Source organism: Bidens hawaiensis, unplaced genomic scaffold (assembly GCF_021521415.1).
Source record: "Bidens hawaiensis isolate Kalapana, Puna unplaced genomic scaffold, B.hawaiensis_p1.1 tig00039265_1, whole genome shotgun sequence".
In the NCBI taxonomy this organism is placed as follows: Eukaryota; Viridiplantae; Streptophyta; class Magnoliopsida; order Asterales; family Asteraceae; genus Bidens; species Bidens hawaiensis.
In genome coordinates this window covers 129,346-144,964 of record NW_027496914.1, presented here as the reverse complement: position 1 = coordinate 144,964, position 15,619 = coordinate 129,346, and the positions used below count along the sequence as shown (strand labels likewise).

Genomic DNA, 15,619 nt, shown 5'->3' with positions numbered 1-15,619 from the left:
TTTTTGCGGTGATGCTGAATGGTCCAATGTATCTAGGGGCCAACTTCCCCGCCTTTCCAAATCTGACCACTCTTTTCCAGGGTGATACTTTCAAATATACCTTTTCCCCCTTCTCAAATGACAACGGTTTTCGACGGGTATCGGCATAACTCTTCTGCCGATCCCGCGCGGCTTTCAGGTTGTTCTTGATTTCAAGAATCTTGCTGGTCGTCTCTTGGACCAGATCCAATCTAATGACCTGCGAGTCACCCATTTCAGACCAGCAGAGTGGTGATCGGCACTTTCGTCCATATAATGCTTCATAAGGTGCTGCCTTTATACTGCTATGGTAACTGTTATTATAGGAAAATTCAACGAGTGGGAGATGTTGATCCCAGTTTCCCTTAAAGTCCAGTACGCAGGCACGAAGCAAATCCTCCAAAGTTTGAATGGTCCTCTCGGACTGACCATCGGTCTGAGGGTGGTAAGCTGTGCTTAGGTCAATACGTGTTCCCAATGCTTCTTGGACAGCTTGCCAAAGTTTGGAGGTGAAATGGCTATCCCTATCGGAGATGATCGAGATGGGGATGCCATGACGAGACACTATTTCATTTATATAAATCTGCGCAAGTCTCTCAGTGTTATAATTATTTCTAATCGGGATAAAATGTGCCGATTTGGTTAATCGATCCACGACTACCCAAATTGCATCATGTCCCCGGGGTGTCTTAGGGAGGTGTGTCACGAAATCCATCGTGATTTGCTCCCATTTCCATTCGGGAATTTCCGGTTGTTGTAACATTCCAGAGGGTTTCTGGTGCTCCGCCTTAACTCTCGCACACGTCGTACACTTGCCGACGTATGTGGCTATATCCTTTTTCATACCTGGCCACCAGTAAAATTCTTTCACATCCTTGTACATTTTATCTGATCCCGGATGTATGGAATATTTTGATTTATGTGCTTCGTCCATAATTAATTCACGAAGGTCATGGAGGGTCGGAATCCAAATCCGATTTTTGAAATAGAGAATTTCGTCCACACGCTGTTCGAAATTCTTCTCGTTACAGAAAAGTCCCTCTTTTTCCAATTGGTCCCCTTTCAACGCCTCGCGTTGGGCGACTCGAATCAAATCCGAAAGGTTCGACTGGACTATCATTCCCAACGCTCGCACGCGTAGTGGCTTAACTCGATCTTTCCTACTCAAGGCATCGGCTACAACGTTTGCCTTGCCGGGGTGATATCGGATGTCACAGTCATAGTCACTCAGTAACTCGACCCACCTTCGTTGTCTCATATTCAGTTCTTTCTGATCGAATATGTGTTGCAAACTTTTATGATCAGTGAAGATGGTGCACTTTGTACCGTAGAGATAGTGCCTCCAGATTTTAAGTGCGAAGATGACTGCTCCCAGTTCTAGGTCATGAGTAGTGTAATTTTTCTCGTGAACTTTTAATTGTCGAGAAGCATAGGCTATAACCTTACTATTTTGCATCAATACGCATCCTAACCCTCTCCGGGATGCGTCACAATACACGACAAAACCATCGTCTCCGTCGGGGAGACTTAAGATTGGTGCTTGGCACAATCTTTGTTTTAGCGTTTGAAACGCCGTTTCCTGCTCTTCACCCCATTCATACTTCTGATCCTTTTGAGTCAGGAGGGTTAAAGGTTGGGCGATGCTGGAAAAGTTCTCTATAAATCAACGATAGTATCCAGCTAAGCCTAAGAATTGGCGGATTTCCTTTGGAGATTTAGGCGCTTGCCAATTCTTAATTGCTTCAACCTTACTCGGATCAACGTGTATTCCTTGGTGGTTTATAACGTGACCGAGGAATTGCACCTCTTGTAACCAGAAGTTACACTTGGAGAATTTTGCATATAACTTCTCCTGATCCAGGAGCTCTAGAACTAACTTTAAGTGTTGCTCGTGCTCTTCTTTACTCTTCGAGTATATCAAAATATCGTCAATAAATACAATGACGAATTTATCGAGATAGGGTTTACAGACTCGATTCATGAGATCCATGAATACTGCTGGCGCATTTGTTAGCCCAAAAGGCATAACTAAGAATTTGTAATGGCCATAGCGAGTCCGGAATGCGGTTTTTGGGATATCCTCCTCCTGAATTCTAACCTGATGGTATCCCGATCTAAGATCTATTTTTGAAAAGTAGCTCGCACCTTGTAGTTGGTCGAACAGATCATCGATTCGGGGGAGAGGATACCTATTTTTGATTGTCAACTTGTTCAGCTTCCTGTAGTCAATGCACATTCTAAGGCTTCCGTCCTTCTTTTTCACGAATAAAACAGGTGCAACCCACGGGGAATAACTGGGACGTATAAATCCTTTATCCAACAATTCCTGCAACTGGTTGGATAATTCTTGCATCTCGGATGGTGCAAGTCGGTAGGGCGCCTTAGCAACAGGGCCAGCTTGAGGTAACAGATCGATTCAGAATTCGACCTGTCGGGTTGGCGGTAATCCAGGAAGTTCCTCTGGAAAAACTTGTGGGAATTCGCGTACCACGGGAATATCGTCCACCCGTTTTTCCTCAGGATCAGTGGCCGTCAGGCTCGCTAGATACGCCACACATCCCTGACGTATATATTTTAATACCTTGAGATGGGATATGAATGGTATCATGGTGCCGGATTTTTCTCCTTGCACTATTACCTCCTCGTCATCCGACACTCGGATCTTGACGATTTTCTTTTCACAATTTATTTCTACCCTGTTACGTGCTAGCCAATCCATTCCCACTATCACGTCAAAACTACCCAATTCAACCGGTAACAAGTCAATCAGAAAGGATTGTTTGTTCAGAATAAAAGGGCAATTCCGAACTATCTGATTAACTATCATAGTTTTACCGTTAGCGACTTCTACGGTGTAAGGTTCTATGGTTTCACCAATAGGAAGGTTTGCTATCGAAAGGAATCTAACGGAGACAAAACTTCTATCGGCGCCCGTATCAAATAGTACAGAAGCGTAATGATCAGAGACGAGGAAGGTACCTGTCACTACGCTGGGGTCCTGGCGTGCCTCGTTTTCCCCCATCACAAATGCTCGGCCTCGCGCCGGATTGGACGACGATGCCTGACCCGTGAGTTGTCTCCCGTTTCCTCCCTGGTTCAGTTTCGGGCTGTTCCTTTTGAAGTGATCCGTGCTGCCGCATTCGTAGCAAGCACGGCTAGTGGTCACCATCTGGTTTCCTTGCGGGTTCTGCTGTCGGGCTGGTTGAGTCCTAAATGGTTGCGCACGAATAGGTTGCGGTTGTCGGTTCAGGTTGTTCAGATTTGTCTTACAATTTGGTGCGTAGTGTCCAATCCTGCCACACCGGTGGCACACCACCTCTTTGCACACGCCACTATGGTGGTAACCACATTTCCCGCACTTAGGAAACGTTCCCTTCTGCGGTTCTTGCCTTCCGCCCGAACTAGTCATGGCATAGCTCTGGGCAGCGGGCCTAGCCCGTTTGCTTTGCTGCTTTTCCTGGATTCTATGATCATGCGTACCCCGTTTTCCCCCAGCGGATTCTCCTGTCACCTTTAGTGATCCGCTCCGTAAGAAATCATACGTGACAATGCCAGCCTGTGTCACTGCACTTTCATACGTCTGGTGTCCCCCCGCGTTAACTATACTCCTCACTACTGGAGTAAGTCCCCAAATATAACGTTCCACCCTTTTCGTCTCTGGGGTGACCAACCACGGTACCAATCGTGATAGTTCATTAAACCGATTGGTATAACCCAAGTGGTCCGCCCCCTTCATCTCCAGATTCCACAACTCATTTTCCAGTTTCTGCAATTCATTCTTTGGGCAGAAATGTTCCAACACAAGAGCCTTAAGCTCCGTCCAGGTCATGTGGTTTGTCGCCGCCTGACCTCGAGTCTGTACTATGGTGTTCCACCATGTCAAGGCATGGTCGGTGAATGTACAGGTGGCGTACTTAACGACACAATCCTCGGGACAGTTGCTGATATTCACCACTGATTCTATTTTCTCTATCCATTTAACTAACCCATTCGGTCCTTCAGACCCGCTAAACTCTAATGGCTTGCACAACATAAAATCCTTGATCGAACATCCCCTGGATGCACGAATTGGTTCAGTACGGTTTGTCTCTACCGTAGGTATAGGGCCATTGCTGTCAGTAACGACCACCCTAGGCGGTGCGTCATTACTCGGAATAGTGTTATCATTCCTTGGAGGGTTAGCATTTTGTTCCCCGTCATTATTTATGGGCGTTTGATTGCTCGGAGGGGTTGGATTGGTCGAGTTGTTAATACTGGCGGCGATGCGCGATACTATATCCGGTATCGCCGCCTCCAACTGTTAAGCAATCAAACGGCTCACATCTACTTCCGATATTTTCGTTGATCGTTTCGGTGCCATTCTACACAACATCAAGAAATACATATAATCAATACCATCTCAAATTATAAAACACAATACATATTTCATTCATTAGTAAACATTGATACATATTACACAAACATCAGTTTACATACTTTCCAGTCAACATTACACAACTAAGTTTTAATACAAGGGCCCTATGTCGGTATCATCTCGACATAACCCGTAAAAGGGTCAGTGCTTGGATGATACCCAAAAGTATCTATAATGATTATGCCCCAAAAGAGACCCACCCTAGGGGCCAGTGGTTGTATCATAACTAAACCAGATTCACTCCATGTTAGTATCACCACTAACTACTTACACAGAGTATCAAAAAAAAATGGTCCCTGACTATCCCCATCCAAACATAACTACTAAACACGGTGGTATGCCCACCACATCATCACTGCCACCAACGCCACCACTACTGCCATCACCCCCCGGAGCCACGCCTCTAACCGCTGAACCATCAATCGGGAGTACGAGCACTCTCTTGTCAACCGGTCGATTGCATACTGGCAATCCAGTATGCGGTCACCAAGGTACACTAGTCTCTGTACCCCCACGGTCAGGGCGGCTGAGTGCTCATTTACTTGCTCTGTGAGCACTCGTAGCCAGGCCGCCGCATCCCGCTCTTGTCTAGGAAGGCCCCAGACAGGTGGAGCCATCGGCTCGGGCTGAGATGAGGACTCTCCCCGACGAGTAGCAGGTCGGGGTGGGGGAGAGGTCGGTGGGACACGCGGAATGCTGATCCGCGCCGTAAGGCGGGGACCAAATCCCGGAGGGACAGAGGTGGCCTGCGGTGCGAGTGGAGTAGGGGATCTGACGATCCGGGCCGAGGAGGACTGGCTCGAGCTCTTGTGACTCGCCTCGCTAGGCTCGGAGTCGGATGACACGTGTAGGCTCCCGGAGTTTCCGGGGCTAACCTCCTCCGGGTCCTCTTCTACTGATAAGCTATGCGGGCTTGACATTTTTACCTGCACACAAGTTAACAAGCATATAGTTCTTTCCATAGTGTAATTCATAATCAAATTAATACATACTTATTTATACAACTTTACCACATAATAATATTATCATATATTTACACATATGTTGCCAATTTTACCTATTTAAAGTTCCTCGTGACTTCCCCTGAATTCTCCCGTGCAGACAAGTCTGTTATTATGTTCCGGACCATAATAACTCACTTGTCCATCCAAGTTCATCCAGATCCCGTCACAATAAATTATTAGTTGATATTCAGATCCTATAATACTTGAGCTACTGGTTATATTTTAGGTATCTCTTTCAGACATCCTAATTCTTTATAACCAATGGCTCTGATACCAAGTTCTATAACACCCCGTAACCGCAGCGGAAACGTACACGGGATGCAACAGACACATCTGATATCAACAGCCTTGCTTATAAAGAAAATACCACTACATTAATTTATATCATATTACATTGTTGCTAGTTTCGTTACTGTCTAGGTGTTACACACAAGTTTTACCGATAAGACATTAATATATTCATTACAAAATATAGATCAGCAAGCTTCCAACAAGTAGCACAGATCATTAAGCACATTTCAATCATTCCAACTTGGGCATACCTAGAAAACATGTAAAGAAAACGGGTCAACTACGAATAGTTGGTGAGTTTCACTACTTTAAATAAACACTGACAGATCATTTTAATAATCATTTATTAGCAATGTAATTATGCTGGGAACTATGTTTCCCCGTAACATTTATAACCTCTGGGAACTAAGTTACCCCAGAACAATAATAATCTCTGGGAACTATGTTACCCCAGAACAATAATAACCTCTGGGAACTAAGTTACCCCAGAACAATAATAACCTCTGGGAACTAAGTTACCCCAGAACAATAATAACCTCTGGGAACTAAGTTACTCCAGAACAATAATAACCTCTGGGAACTAAGTTACCCCAGAACAATAATAACCTCTGGGAACTATGTTACCCCAGAACAATAATCACCTCTGGGAACTATGTTACCCCAGAACAATAATAACCTCTGGGAACTATGTTACCCCAGAACAATAATTATCTCTGGGAACTATGTTACCCCAGAACAATCCCACACTATAAACAATTTATATATTCTATGCATCAAACCATATATATATTTAAATATACAAGTGTTTCCATACGATCAGTATGTACTTAAATACTTTAATAAATACATGCTTTCCGCCCCGGGAAAATATTTAAAACAGTTCAGTAAAAGGGGCTCGTGAAAACTCACCTTTCTGTGAGTCGGGACGTGATACAATGAACTGCTATAAGCCTGGATCTGTAATATAATATCTAGTCGTTACTATATAATTCCCATAAATTAAATACGTATCAATCGGTACATCTGGGGACATTGTTAGCCCAGTACTGTACTCGATTCGGGGACAATGTTAGACACTTCTAAGGACTCAGATTGTGACATTGCTTAGAGTCTGACGGTCAAAATTATCATTTTTATGATTTCCTTGATTTGCTTGCCTAGCACGGTTATCCGTTTTTAGTTTCAAAAATGAGTTTGGTCACACCCGACCCAAAAATGGTGTTTGACTGTTAATTTAGTTAAAGTGATGAAATTAGAGTTCGGTTTGGACACCCCGTTTGGCCGCGGGGCCCGTTTCCGTCATTTAGGTGCCGGAAACAGTAAAATCGGGTAAAATTACCCAAATCATCCGAATTATTTTCGGATGATTTACTTTTATTTAATTTACTTAGTATTATGAAAATGGTCCATTTTTAGGTTTTTATATACCAGTCAGCTCGCTTATGCGAGTTTTGCCGGTTTACACGTTTTAAGCTTTATAAATTTGTTTTTATGTTCTTTTTAGCACAAATAATTACCCGTTTAGTCTCGGGTCTTGAAATTTTGCACAAAACTTATTTTGACAGTAAGAAGTTTTATAAAAATTTTCCAGATTTATTTTTTTATATTTACATTTATTTATCTATTTTTAAACATTATTAAAACACTAAATATGTCAAAAATACCAAAAGACTTTAGAAAAATCCCAAATTTTTCTGGGATGATCCCTGCCATCCTCATAACTCCCTGGAATTTTTCCAGAACCCAAAACTCATTTTTCAAGCCATTTTCACAAAAACCGAGCTAGAAAGCCCTAGAACTCGTTTTACCGAAAAACACCCATAGACTTTTCCAACTGAGCTAAAATTTTGTGTGTGACCTTTATATGTTATAAAAAGCTTATCCTAAATTTTTCAGAATTTTTCATAAAATTTAGCTATTTTTCACCATTTTTGGCCAAAACCGAGCATTAAATTCACCAAATATTCATCTTTTATCCAAAAATTACCAAAAATTCACAGATCTCATATTTTCATGTGTAGATCATTTCTGTGAAATTTTATGACCCGACTCTAAGCACACTACAATATGTCCAAACTCACTAAATCACACGAAAACCGAACTATCTTGTGTTTTCTAGCGTTAGATCGCAAAGATCTTGGTTTCTAGCCTTTGCTAGCCACTAGATACAACACTTACAAGCACAATAACACTATACCAAGCAAGTTACACCAACAATCAAACCATTTCTTTCATAGTGTCGGTTTTGATATAAAAACAAAGGTTTTAACCGTAAAAATCCGTTCTCGACTCTTTTTACTCATTTCTTGGACCAAGATCCCTTGTATAACTTGTATACATCTCTTGATCATGCAAGAGTCGGTTTCATCTCGGGTTTTCACCCGTCTTTCACTTGGAAATTCATTTTTTAAAGATTTTAACCGTAAAAATTCGTTATAAACTCTTTTAACTCATCACTTGGATCAAGATCCTTTGTATAACTTGTATACATCACCTGATCATGCGAGAATCGGTTTCAACTCGGGTTTTCACCCATTTTTACATTTGAAACCTCCTTTTCTCAAGATCATGAAGTTGGAAACAAGATTTAAGCATTAAAACATGTGTTATACCTTGTGTTCTTGGTTTGGATCAAGGGTTTTTGGGTTGAATGTTTGAAGGTTTGAAAGATTTGAGAGAGTTTTTGTTAAAAAAAAAAGAAATGGAATGATATTATGAAACAAAAGGGCCGATCGGTCCAAGTAAAGGTGGGGGGTGGGCCCCACAACTTCAATATTAGCCACATATTCGGATTTCCGTAATCCGGATAATGTTTTGGATAATCTGGCTCAGTTCGTTTCTCGTTTAAACTCGTAATTCGGCTTAAAACGAGCATAAAATGGTCGTTTTTCGGGTTAAAATAAAATTTACATAAAACTGATTTAAAACTTTAAAAAAAAACTTAACCCATGACATTAAATGACTTAAAACATTGTATTGTTGGTAAATGTGCATCTTTTTCGGCTTGATTGATCGTCTCTTGCTTGGTTTGATGTTAAAGGTTTCGTTTATCGTACCGACGTACTAATAAATTGAAATCCTTTTTCTGTGCTATAATTCACTTATCCCGAAGCATTAATACTTCGTAAACATCACTAAACATTATATACTTCGTCTATAATGTAATTTCCGATTCGTTCGGGTTTCAATGATCGTTCATTGGTTAATTGTAATTCCAATACTATTCACCATATAATCGAGTATGATTCGTACTATGAATCATATATACTCGTATAAACGTACTATAACTCATATAATCAATATTAAATGACACGTAAATAGTATATACCGGCTAGGGTATACCTGGATTTGCCGGAATCGTTACAAAAACGATCGATATCGCGCTTTTCGGCGCATCCGATATATTTTTCTCGCTAATAACTTAACCCAAAATGAACTTGGGCTCAAGATTTCATGTTCGGGCATGCCAAACGAGACTAACGGGCCAAAATTGGGCCCAAAGGGGGCCAACAAGCCCAGCCCGCCAAAGTTGAAAAAAAACCTTTTTTATATTAATTTGTTTTATTTTTATTATATATTATGTGACAGATATTTTTACACCTCCTTCACTTCATTTCTGCATCAAAACTTCTGGACATCCACCTCAAGTTCAAATCCTAGGTAATTATCATATTTTTGATCATTAATACATGGTTTAAACAAGTTTAATTCCATGTAAACATAGTTTGATTACCAAAAACCATTCCTACCCATGCAAAAATCCTAAAAATGGTCCAAAAACATGTTTTGATCATACACATGGTTAGGAATCAGAATCATATTCTATTTTAGCCATAAACACGGGTTAGAGGGTTTAAACGATGTTTTTACGGTTCAAAAGTTTGATTTAGAACCCTAATCGAAACTCTAACTTTCATGGCTGGTCTCTTGATAATACATGCTTGGTTTGTGATATAGGACCTGTACTTAGCTTATATAGAAGCACGAGAACCCGAAAATTGGATTAAGAGAGCGAAAACAGGCGAAAACGCAAAGGTAATGCCGAAATGTTCGATTACGGGCTGTTTAGGTTAAGTTTATGATGTGCATATAGTTTGGCCATGAAATTTTCTAGGGACATTAGATACCATATCATTGAGTCCCTGCCCAAATTTGGTAATTTTTCAATGATTCGAGAATATTTAACGAATTTATTAACGATTTGGGGTGTTTATTTGGGAAATATACTTAAAATACTTGAAAAATTATGAAATTTTGTGGGGAATTCATTTTTAGTAGAATATGATGACATATGAAATTTGGGGTCATTTAGAAAAGCCTAAGTATGTTTTGTGCGTTCTCGTCTATTTGAATTTTCAAGGTCGTTTTTAGCTCGAAAATAATATTTGGCAAGATTGTTAACTTATGGAATTGCTACAGGTTATTTTGGGATGTGTTTTGGTTACTCGGGAATTTTGGAGGATTTTTCGAAAATTATTTGGTATAAACGGATGATTTTCGGGCCAAATATAACATATAAAATGATTTTTTATAAATTTAAAAATCAGTAAATAATTCCAGAAATATTTTTATAAAAATCTACATATTTTATTTGATAAGTTTCTAAATTTTCATGATCTAGTGATTAACATATAATTAATTATGCTAATTTGAAGATTAAACAAATTCAATTCTGACGAAAACCGGCAAGTTCGTGATTAACGAACCTGTTGGAATATCAAAACATCAAAATGATGTTAGAATGATGTAATATATTATAAATTAGTTAGCAATGTTTCTTTATGAACAATGTATTTAATAGCAGTTGTGTCTGTTACATTTCCTTTTTATGCTTCCTCAAATCGCTTAACGGGGTGTAATATATATTTATATATATATATATATATATATATATATATATATATATATATATATATATACATATATATACATATTCACTAACAAAAACGGGAATTCGTAACGCGTTGGGTTTTCGGATTTGAAAAGTAGCGAATGTTACAAACACGCCCATGTTAATAATACAAAAAAAAGACAAATTTGGACTCTTCTAGACTCACCACGACCATGTTCAGAGGTCAACACGACTATTCTCTCCTTTCTGTACCATATGACAATGAACATTAAATATAATAGGACAAAATGATTAACACGGTCGTTCCCAACTCAACACGAGCCGTGCTGAGCCCCCAGCTCAACTTATAAATTGAATGCTTATCTTCCACATTCAAAACACTTTCAATAACATTAAATCCACTTCACCCACCTCCTTTAACCACCACTAATAAGGTTATTATCCCATCCATCCACCCTTTGAAGATCAAGGAGATTAACCTCTAGTAAGAAGTCATTAGCATCAAAGATTAGTCTTCCAAATTGGTTAGATTTTTCTAATTTGATCATTTTGTATCCATTACTTTGATCTATAACATTATTGGCCAAACTTTCATATTATCAACTTTGTTTATAATGACTCTTAATTGAGGTATAATAATATTGGTTTAACATGTGATTGGTTTATAAAAAGTAAAGGTTATGTTATAATTATCATTTGACGAGGAATTAAAATACTCGTAAAATTTACACCAAGTGTCAAGCTTGATGATAAGCTGGGTAACTGCCACTCTTGTGAGGCCTTGGTTAATAAAGATATGAACCTTAAAAGAGACACTAAGTGCCGAGCTTGACGATAAGCCAAGAAATTGCCACTCTTGTGAGCCTTGGTTGATAAACTATAAATCTTTAAAAGAGACACCAAGTACCGAGCTTGATGATATTCCGGGGAACTGCCATTCTTGTAAGGGGTTGGTTAAATAACATGAATTCTAGTATGAACATGAACCAAATGAAGTATTAGTAGTAATTGATCATCTTAAAATGGGAATATTAACAATGTTGTGAAAATGGATTGTCGATATTTATCCACTAAAATCGGTTAATTACGCAAATGAGTGTGAAACATAACTTATTTCAAACAACTCTTGGATGGTTATTACATGAGTTCTATAATTGTCCAAGAGTTGTTGATGTGCTAAAGGTAATTATATAATTATTAACTAAAATTATGCTAATTTAGGCACATAGTAATAATTCTAGACTCTTAGTTTAACAGGAACTACTAACCGGCAAGTGTACCATTCAACTCAAGTACAGCTAAGTAAGTCCTGATATCGAACCCACGAGACTCTTCAAATTACTTAAATTAACTAAATAGACTCGATTGACTGATACGACTATTTAATTATTATTATTTTAAGGGGGGGGGGTGGTAATGAAAACTAATTAAGAAAAACAAGTAAAATACACAAAAGAAAATTAAGTTCATTTGAAATTAGATGACGATGAAAAACCACCTAGGTTATAATCCCCAAAGTTCAGTTATCAAATAATTGGAAAATGCTTCATTATAGAATCGGGATCGTAAAATAATCATTTAAAAGAAAACCCAAACAGGACCTTTGACCCTTTTTCAAGAAGACACCTACGGATTTATATTAAATTCTCAAAAATAACTGTTTTAATATTAAACTTCCTTACGATTATCTAATTAACTATGAATGAGCACCTTCATATGAAATCTTACAATGACGAAATCAAGGGCAGTTTAATTAATTCATTCTACATTAATAGACAAAGCTGGAAAATCAAACCTAGATGGACTCCTTACGAAGAACTAAATCTAGAAATCTTAATCAACCAAGACCTATCAAATAACCTATCATCATACAGCTTTTTAGGTTAGCAGCACATTTATATTTATTTTATTAATGATATTGTTTCTATGGTCTTATTATAAATCAATCACAAACTAGTCAAGAACACACAGTAAATGACCTAACAGAATCCTATTATATGACAGATAATCACCAAAGACCCTATGAAACAATATAATTCACCAATTAAAACAAAGCACACATATGCATCGAAAATCAAACTTTTACTGATTCATAAAACCACAATGAAGAGCAATAAGCTAAATAAAATCAAACATCATAATGGTTCATCGCCAGCCTAGGCATTCTTAAAAGTTTTATCCAAGCATATGAAAATCAAATAAAATAAGAACATTGGAATTCAAGGTGGAAAACAACAAAGAATGACAGATTAAAGGCGAAAAACCCATAGACTTCGGTCTTTAATGATAGGCGCTTCACCGTATGATTCCAAGCCTTCCAATGCTTCAAAAACCTTCAATCTTGAGCTCAAATTTCGTCCACAGTGGTTGATTATCGTCTATCTCCTTCGGTTTAAGGTTAATGACATTTATATAGTGATTACAGGCCTAAAACCTAGAATACTCTAGAAAATAAGCCTCGTCGCATCGCACGACGAGGAACAGGACTCTGGCTATGTAGCATGGAGAGAAAACACAAGGGGAGGCCCACCAAGGACGCCGCTCTGCGCGGCGAGCCCCCTCTTGGGTGGCCGTGCAGCGTGGAGAGCACAAAAAGGTCCAGTTCTTTTTCCGGTTGGACCGGTGTTCTTTCTGGTTCGACCAGTTCTTCATTTTAGCTTGTTTCCTTCTCGTTTCTTCTTCTTTTTAACCATTTTTATTGACATACACCTACCAAACATTTAAGAGGTTAGTAGTATACAAATTCTAAACGAAAACTAAATAAAAATTAAGAAAATACTATATAAAAATACACGGGAAACATATATATTTACCATTATATCAGTTTTGTGGGTTAATACTTGGTAATTCAAGGTTAATTCTTTACAACTTAACTAATCTCAATTTGAATTTTTACAAGTTAAAATTAATTGTATTGAAAGATAGCATATGCTATGTGTATCATGCACAAACCATTTGCAAGTGAAAGTTATTGTATGGAGACATAGCATATATGCAGAAACCATAAAAGTTGTAAAAAGTGGATTTCAACGTGAGGACTTCCCAAGGAGTCACCCATCCTAGTAGTACTCTCACCCAAGCACGCTTAACAGCGGAGTTCTAATGAGATCCGGTGCATTAGTGCTGGTATGATCGTAACCGAAACAATAGCATTAGTTTATTCATTTATACATTTCCCCATAGGTAAAATAATAAAACAAATGAGCACTTCCCAGTGGTTCACCCATCCTAGTACTACTTTAGTCCAAGCACACTTAATCGTGAAGTTCTATGATATGATGCACATGTTGCTACTATGTCATTAATGTAAATCCACCGTGATTTTACTGTTTTATACAATCACCACATGACATCTAGCAAGGTAAACCGGGACGCTGACATGTAAACTGGCCATGTTACCCGGTAACATGGTCACAATGAATTGTAAAGCACGGTAAACCTGGCAAGCTGGCCGGTAAACCTGGCACATCACCTGACAAGCCAGGAACGGCCGGGTTGATCGGTTTTGTCTGAACACGACCATGTTAACATGGGCACGGCCGTGTTGACATGGGCATGACCTGTGTTGATTTTTTTTTCTTATTGTCATAATTGCTGGTTGTCAGATGGTAATACATGAGAGAGCACACGGCTGTATTGACCTTTGAACACAGCCGTGGTGATCCTAGAAGAGTCCAATTTTGTCTTTTCTCATGTACTATCAAAATGGGCATGCTTAGGTTGAACATGGGCCATGTTTAGTTTCAGAACCTTCTATTTTTTCTTTTCCTTTTGTACTTTCGACATGGGGTGTGCTGAGGTTAACATGGCCATGTTGTGTCTTCCTGAATTTTGTCTTTGCTTCGTATGTTCATGACATGACCATGCCTTGATTCACCGTGGAGTGTGTTGAGTCTGTTTTTACCTTTTTTCTTTGTATATCAACTCGTTTAGTCTTTAAGGTTATATTTACCCAGAGATAGAAATTATAAACATTAGTGGTAATATAATTGCCGATATTACGCTTATTTGGAGATATTTTAGTGTCGGGATGTATAAATTTATATACATAAAATCTCCCCACACTTGAACCTTGCTTGTTCTCAAGCAAGATTTGAACAAATTCTTTTAACAACACGTCAACCAAAGCTAAACATTCCGAGAAATTTCAGAAAGTCCCGGTAATTCAAAAGAGCAAAGCATGTTAGCATATATTGTGATATTTAAAAGTACTGTTTGCTTTTATGAGCATCTTTTTATGAAAAAAGTCACGTGCTCGCAATGTTCACACACACTTGAATTTATATTTGGATATACGTGTAATGTTGTATGTATAAACACTCTTATCCGAGATACAACTTACAGAGAATACGCTAATCGAGAGATCAATTCTCCATCCACTTTGTGAGATGCTAGTATATTTCCAAAGGTTTTGGTGTGTGGGTGGTTGGTTTTGTCGGATATTTTGGAACATTTGTTTTTAGAGGGGTAAGGCTAATCAAGCTTTTTCTGCAATGTTGTTTTCTTTATCTTGTCTTCGCTCTTTTCTTTGTCCTGAATTGTGGTGAATCACCGGTTTTCTTTTTCTTTTTCTTTTTTTTAACAATCCTAATGACTCTTTTAAGGTCAAATCGTCAAGGTTAGTTTAATCCAAGATGCGGATTAGTTCTTCTACTGCCCTGCTCTGAACATAACTTTCAATTCTAATGGATTGTTAGGATTTGAGCCTAATTGCCCCATCCTCATTAGTTCGGTATGTTCGTATTGGGATTGTGTTAACTTGCTTTACATCTTCCTTCGTGAGACCAATTTCCACAGCCCAAACAATGTTAGTGTCTTTTTGCTCTTATTTTCATTGCGGTTTTGGAGATCCCACAAAATGGTGGCCTTTGTTCATCTTGGCGCCAATTTTTCCTCACCTCATTGCTAAAGAGAACATTCTCTCCCTAAGTTATGGAGGCAACCTAGGTTTTGCGAATTTTAGGCAGCAAATAATCTAAATCAAAGAATGCATTCCAGTTCTTTAGGACCTGCCGGTAAACAACCAATGCTGAACTCTAT

The 15,619-nt window shown here is 38.7% G+C and overlaps 1 non-coding gene across 1 annotated transcript; it reads right to left on the bottom strand.

Moving 5' to 3' along the window:
- Positions 1-13,600: 13,600 nt before the first annotated feature.
- On the bottom strand, positions 13,601-13,719 carry LOC143591117 (5S ribosomal RNA). The gene has a single exon (XR_013145605.1). It is a non-coding gene; the product is annotated as a 5S ribosomal RNA (ribosomal RNA).
- Positions 13,720-15,619: the final 1,900 nt, after the last annotated feature.